General features: G+C 39.5%; 1 long non-coding RNA gene across 1 annotated transcript; it reads left to right on the top strand.

Annotated features, from left to right (window-relative positions):
* The first annotated feature begins 3,204 nt into the window (after window positions 1–3,204).
* LOC104852696 lies at window positions 3,205–5,482 on the top strand. The gene is made up of 2 exons (XR_777564.2): window positions 3,205–3,295; window positions 5,409–5,482. It is a non-coding gene; the product is annotated as an uncharacterized LOC104852696 (long non-coding RNA).
* The last annotated feature ends 785 nt before the right edge of the window (window positions 5,483–6,267 follow it).

The raw sequence follows: 6,267 nt of genomic DNA, 5'->3' as shown, positions 1-6,267 counted from the left end.
CTCCTGCCTCAGCCTCTCAAAGTACTGGGATTACAGGTGTGTTCCACCACCATGCTCAGTGGCCCTCCATGTTAAAAACCCAATCCTCTCTGTACATCATTACCCTGGTGACCAAGCTTCCAACACTGAACCTTTTGGGAACATTCAAACCCCAGCATGCAGATTTAAAATTTTTATTTTATCTTATTTTATTACAGTATTGGAGTTGAACCCAGTGCTTTGGCTTGCTAGACAAGTATTCTACCCTGACCTATATCCCAGCTTTTTTTATTTATTGAGAAAAGGTCTCACCAAGTTACCCAAGAGGGCCTCAAACTTACAATCCTCCTGCCTCAGCCTCCTCAGTAGTTGGAATTACAGGTCTGTACAACTACATCTGGCAGCATGTAGATATTAAAACAGTCAATCTAAAGAGTAACCTAGGTGTATTTATTTAATTCCTGGGATTCAACACTGTGGAGTCAATTTATAAAGGAAAAGTGTGTTCCAACCATGTATACCCAGAATTTCAGGAGAAGTACAGTTAAATGAGTGTTACTGAACAGCTGCTGCTATGTAACTTTATGTCTTCCTGATATAAAAGACAAGCACAGTGTATCCAAACTTTATTAAATAGTTTAATTTACAAATATGACATTAGAGATCAGAGTAGCCAATGAAGGTAGCCTTTTATATTACATTAAGCCATGAAACCTTTGCCTACAAAGTATTTTGCAAATTTAGGTGTTAGAAAGTATCAGTTTATAGTGTTTTCCTGCAAAGGCTCTCACTTTTTTTTTTTTTTTTTATTTTAACTAGGTGTTGAACTCAGGACCTTGCACTTGCCAGGCAGGTGCAGTTCCACTGAGCTACATCTCCAACCCAAGCTCTCACATTTTACTCAAGCTAAAAGGGATAAGAGAACATACTGCATACTTCCTAACTTTTCTTTAAATGTGATTTTTATAACCTGATTTAAACATAGTTTACGGATTTGCATGCATAGCTGCTCAATAAACAGATTGTGTTGCTTTTTTCAAGCAACAAATATATTACTTTCAGTCTCTCAGTAAGATCACTAAATTGGGGACCCTACTTACTGGGTTTTGTAAGAAAGCCAGCTTCTAATAAAGCATCGTTAATCTGGTTTTTTGTGTTTTTGTGGTTGTTGTTGTTGCTGTTGTTGTTGTTTTTGAGACAAGGTCTAACTATGTAGTTGAGTCTGACCTGGAACTCACTTTGTAGCCCAGGTTTGTCTTGAACTCACAGTGATCCTCCTGCCTCAGCCTCCGAGTGCTGGGATTACAGGTGTGCACCACCACACCCAGCAGTTAATCTGTTTTTAATGACTGTGTAGTGAGAAAGTAGATTCTTTCCAGTGGCCTGGCTAGAAATATCTTCTCACTTCACAAGTAACATGAAAAGATGTCTTACTTCTATGCCAGCTCAATTTTCCTGACCTTCATGGAGTGTATGATAGCTGGCTGCCTGCACATTTACTCTAGTGGGATAGAGTGGTTAGAGTCTTTCCTTGCCCGTTTTCCAAAGAGGGCAGCCTTGACCAAAATAAGTATACTCTGGTAGCACTAAAGGAGCCTCATGACAGGTACAGATGACAATTTAAAAATTTGAATTACCCGGGCTAGGGATTTAGCTCAGTGGTGCCACCGCCTGCCTCGTAAGCGCAAGGACCTGAGTTTGATCCCCGGTACCAAAATAATAATAATAATAAAATAAATGTATACTTTGGTTTCTTATAGCATATCTGGAATGAATCTCAGAGAACTGTTAGCAGTTTGCATATGTATTCCTAGAAATTGTTCCCAGAAGTTTAAAAATGAATTCAGAAGTATTTAAGTGCTAAACTCTTATGTTTGTGGCAAAATAGTTCAGACGCTATATAAATAAAGTACTGAGTGGTGAACCAACTTTAAATAACATGACCATTCTCTTCCATTGTATTTGATACTCTTTCTGAAAAGGCATTTATGCAATCTTAATTGCTGTTCCCTATTTGCAGAGAATTAAAATGACAGTATCACATTTAACATGGATATAGAAAAGTTTCCTGTAACCATTATATAATGAACTAATTTTCAGGTTGATTTCATATGGTATAGATTATTTTTCACTGCTACTAGAAAAGAAAGATTTAGTTATAGGTTTGTGGATGTGGCTCAGTGGTAGAATGCTTCCCCAGCCTTCTTGAGGCCCTGGGCTTAATCTCCAGTGATACACACCACCCAAATACACAAAGAGAAAGAGGGGTGAGGAGAAGGATACATGTTGAAAGTTAATTCTTCAAAATAGTGGGGCTTTTTTTCATTTTCATTTTTCTTTTTTGGACACCCTGAATTATCAAGTTCTATTATTCTTATCCATAAAATAGAGAACACTTAGAAACAAAAATATTTACATCATGGAGTATCTAGGGAAAACAAACACTGAATTTCTCCCACTTGTATTTTTCTGAAATTAGCTCACAACTTAAAAAGAAATAAACAGAAGCTTTATTTTATCATCTTTTGGCTTAAATTATAAAAGTGACTCCAAAAACAAATAAACCAACAAAAGCTCTAAAGAGTTCTTTAAGGTCAATATCTATCTGAATTAAATTTTAAAATATCGGTGAAATGCTAGGAAAGTGGGCAAATTTGATCAGATTCATTTCTATCCTTTGGCTTTTTATTTTATCATCTTTTGGCTTAAATTATAAAAGTGACTCCAAAAACAAATAAACCAACAAAAGCTCTAAAGAGTTCTTTAAGGTCAATATCTATCTGAATTAAATTTTAAAATATCGGTGAAATGCTAGGAAAGTGGGCAAATTTGATCAGATTCATTTCCCTATCCTTTGGCTTATTAGACACAGGTAATTCTTGTCTCTGGCTTACCTCCTAAATGTTGATGTTCCCTCAAGTTATAAACTCTACTTTTTTCCAACTTCATTCATACTGGTTGCTTCCCTAGTAAGTAAGTCAGATTTCCAAGGTGGATTTCTTTCTGAATATATATACAGAAATGGTATCCTGGACTGTGAGGCCTATATAATCATTACTCTAAGTATGAAGTTCCTTTATCATATAGGTAGGTAATCCTCAAAGTTTTAATTGAATATAAGTATGTTGAAAATACCATCAAAATGTACATTAACTTCAAATATAAATTTACCTTAGCCTATATTTAGTAATGCTTTTTTATTTGTGACATTTAGTTTCACTTAGTTTTGAGGTATGCTCTTGCTACATTTCTTAGGCTGGAATTCTGGCTTCAAGTAATCCTTCTGCCTTGGCCTCTGGAGTATCTTGGACTACAGGTCAGTGCCAACTGTGCCTGGTTTTTTTCAATTTTATGGCAATGTTTTCTTTCCATACCCTTATGGATCTCCATATACATTGGGGTATGAGCACACTAATGTAAAGTCATCTTCCATAGAAATCTCAATCAACATCATAGAAAATTGAGTTCACGTCTGAATTTGAGCTCAGCCTGGGCAACTGAAGCAACTTAGCTAGACCCTGTCTCCAACAACAACAAAAATAGGGCTAGGGATGTAACTCAATGTGAAGGTCATGGATTCGGACCCCAGTAACCACCTCACACACACACTCAGGTCTGGGGGAGATTGTCTATGTAATTATGGGTAAATAACTTTTCCTCTCTAAGTCTCAGTTACCTTATCTGTAAAGTAGTATACCAGAACCTACCTTGGAGGATACATTGGTTGTAGTATTATAAAGTGAAAGACTTTTCTGGGCTGGGGATATAGCTCAGGGGTAGAGCACTTGCCTGGCACGCATATCCTGTGGGGTTGGGCTGGGAGGACTTTGTCTGGTCTTTCTCCTGGGCTCCTGTTATGAAGCTTCTAAAATGCATGGGATTTCCACAGTAGTCGCAATGTCCTTGTTCTTCTGGTACGATCTGGATCAGACCAGAGTTTGCACTGATGAAAGTGAGGTTGGCATCTGAGGTGTGGGTGGTGTTATCAGGGCTCGCATTTTTAAACCTGTGAAATTGATGTAGGCAGCTTCAGGTGGCTAGTGTCAATCAACATTAAATTGTATTACCTGTGAAATTGATGTAGGCAGCTTCAGGTGGCTAGTGTCAATCAACATTAAATTGTATTCCAAACCAGGCATGGAGGCACACGCCTGTAATCCCAGCACTTGGGAGGCTGAGGCAGGAGGATCGAGGATCTCGAAGATGGAGTTCGAGACCAGCCTGGGCTACTTAGACATTTAGTGAGACCTTGTCTAAACAAACAAAAATACCCCAAATACCTTAAAGATATTTTAGGTCCATAAATTAGCCTAGTCTATAAGGTAAAGGGCAGAAACCTGACCTTAAATATAATAGATTGGGCCCCTGCCTTTCTCCCATAAAATGGGTCATCCTTTCACCCATGAATGGAGCCATTATCTTTCTCCCTGTGGCTGGATCATCCCTCTTCTCCCATAAACCAAGCCCAAACTTTCTATACATTCACAAAATCCACAAAGTTCTTCTCCTGAAACACATAAACATTCTGAGCTCCAATGATAACGTGCCTCTGTCTTAAGGGCCTGCACTCTGTTTTCTTTGAGTGCGCACTTTAAATTCTGCCTAAGAAACCTTTTTATGACTCTTAAAAAACAAAGTGGGGATGGGGCTCAGTGCAAAGCTCCTGGGTTCAAACTCCAGTACTGAGAAAAGAAAGAAAGATATTTGTTGAAATAAAAAGGAAAGATGTGTTCAGATTATATTAGGTAATAATGTAAGCAGTCGGCTAGCACATCGTAAATGGTCATTACGTGTTAACTGTTTCTGCTTTGTCTAAAAGTGACACAGTTGACAGCACCTGTAGGGTTATGGGGTCACTTAGGAGTCAAGTTAAGGTTTAATATCTTTGTGGTCAACAGGTACACCAGGAAGGTAGGACCAAGAAAAATAGTTAACTTAGCTATCAGTCACACTTCTTAAGACAGAACAATAACTTATTTAAAACAGTATTAGGGATTCCTTCTACATGGTAAGGGGCAAATGTGTAGAAGAGTCACCAAAGCAACCTATAGTTACCTTTGCTTCATTATCATAGTGAAACACACACCCCTGTAGAGATATTTTTTGGGGGATAACGGGTATCGAACTCAGGTCCTTGCACTTGCCAGGCAGGCGGCGGAACCACTGAGCTGAATCCCTGGTTATCATTTAAAGTGATAACAAGGCAGGCATCCATGAAGAGGCATGATGGGAAAGAGCCCAAGTGGGCCTCCATCTCTATGTGGAACCACAGCTCCACAGGCAATGACAGCGACACTGGAGTCCATGACATAAGCAGTCAAAGTCCCTCGAATGATGGGGAGGCTGGATTCCCTAAAGGAATAATCCTCTTATATAGGTCTCCCCCCCAAAAAAAAATGTGCATATACATATATTCTTGTGCATTTCAGAGACCCCTGCAGCGGATCCCGATGTCCTGCTTGGTGCTGCGATGCATGGCAAGAGGAAAGACTTAAAGACAGAATTAAAGAGACAGATATATGGGGAGCCAGGGTGAGCAGGGCTTGAACAGTCAGAGGCTTAAAGAAGCCAAAGCTTGAAGAAGCCAAGGCCCGGAACACCCAGGGCTGTTGATATTTATTGGTGACATCATAGGTAGAGTGAAGTAGAGGGCTGTGTGAAGGGACTATGTGGAGTTGCTCTGGATGTGTTGCTGATGCAGGCAAGGCTTGTAAATAAAGGGAGCGACAAAGCATACTTGAATTAGGAACAGAACAGAGAAAATACAGGTTATAGTTGATAACTAACCTTGACTTTTTAGTAAAGAAGGTTTTCACTTTGGGAACAGAATTTGGGTGTGAGTCACTCTGACCTCGGCATGTAGGCTTCAGCTAGATACAGTTCTATAAACAAGCCAGGTGTGGGTTTGACTCTTTACAGCCTGCCTTGGGCACAATCAGTGGGGCACCCAGCCATACTTACATACAGATGTGCGTGTACACACACAGGTACTATAAATCTTCTGCAGCCCTGCAGCCATGGCTAAGGTACTAGTAGATAAAATAATCAAGTTGTGGGGGGCTTTTTGACTACTGGTTCTTAACTGACACTGACTCCTGCACTTGTAGTACTGCCGTGTATGCCAAAGTAGTTGTTGACAGAGGTCAGTAATGCCTTGCAATGGGTCTGTTTCACAGGCAGGCTGGTGTTTCCCTAAATCCACCCTCAGTCATTTCCCGGTTTGGGAATATATAATTGAAATAGACAAATCAGCCACTGTCAAAATTCTTACACTTGTTCCCTAACCTG

Source organism: Fukomys damarensis, unplaced genomic scaffold, assembly GCF_012274545.1.
Source record: "Fukomys damarensis isolate Sample0158 unplaced genomic scaffold, DMR_v1.0_HiC HiC_scaffold_36408, whole genome shotgun sequence".
NCBI classification, from domain to species: Eukaryota; Metazoa; Chordata; class Mammalia; order Rodentia; family Bathyergidae; genus Fukomys; species Fukomys damarensis.
This window is presented reverse-complemented; position numbering and strand designations above follow the sequence as displayed.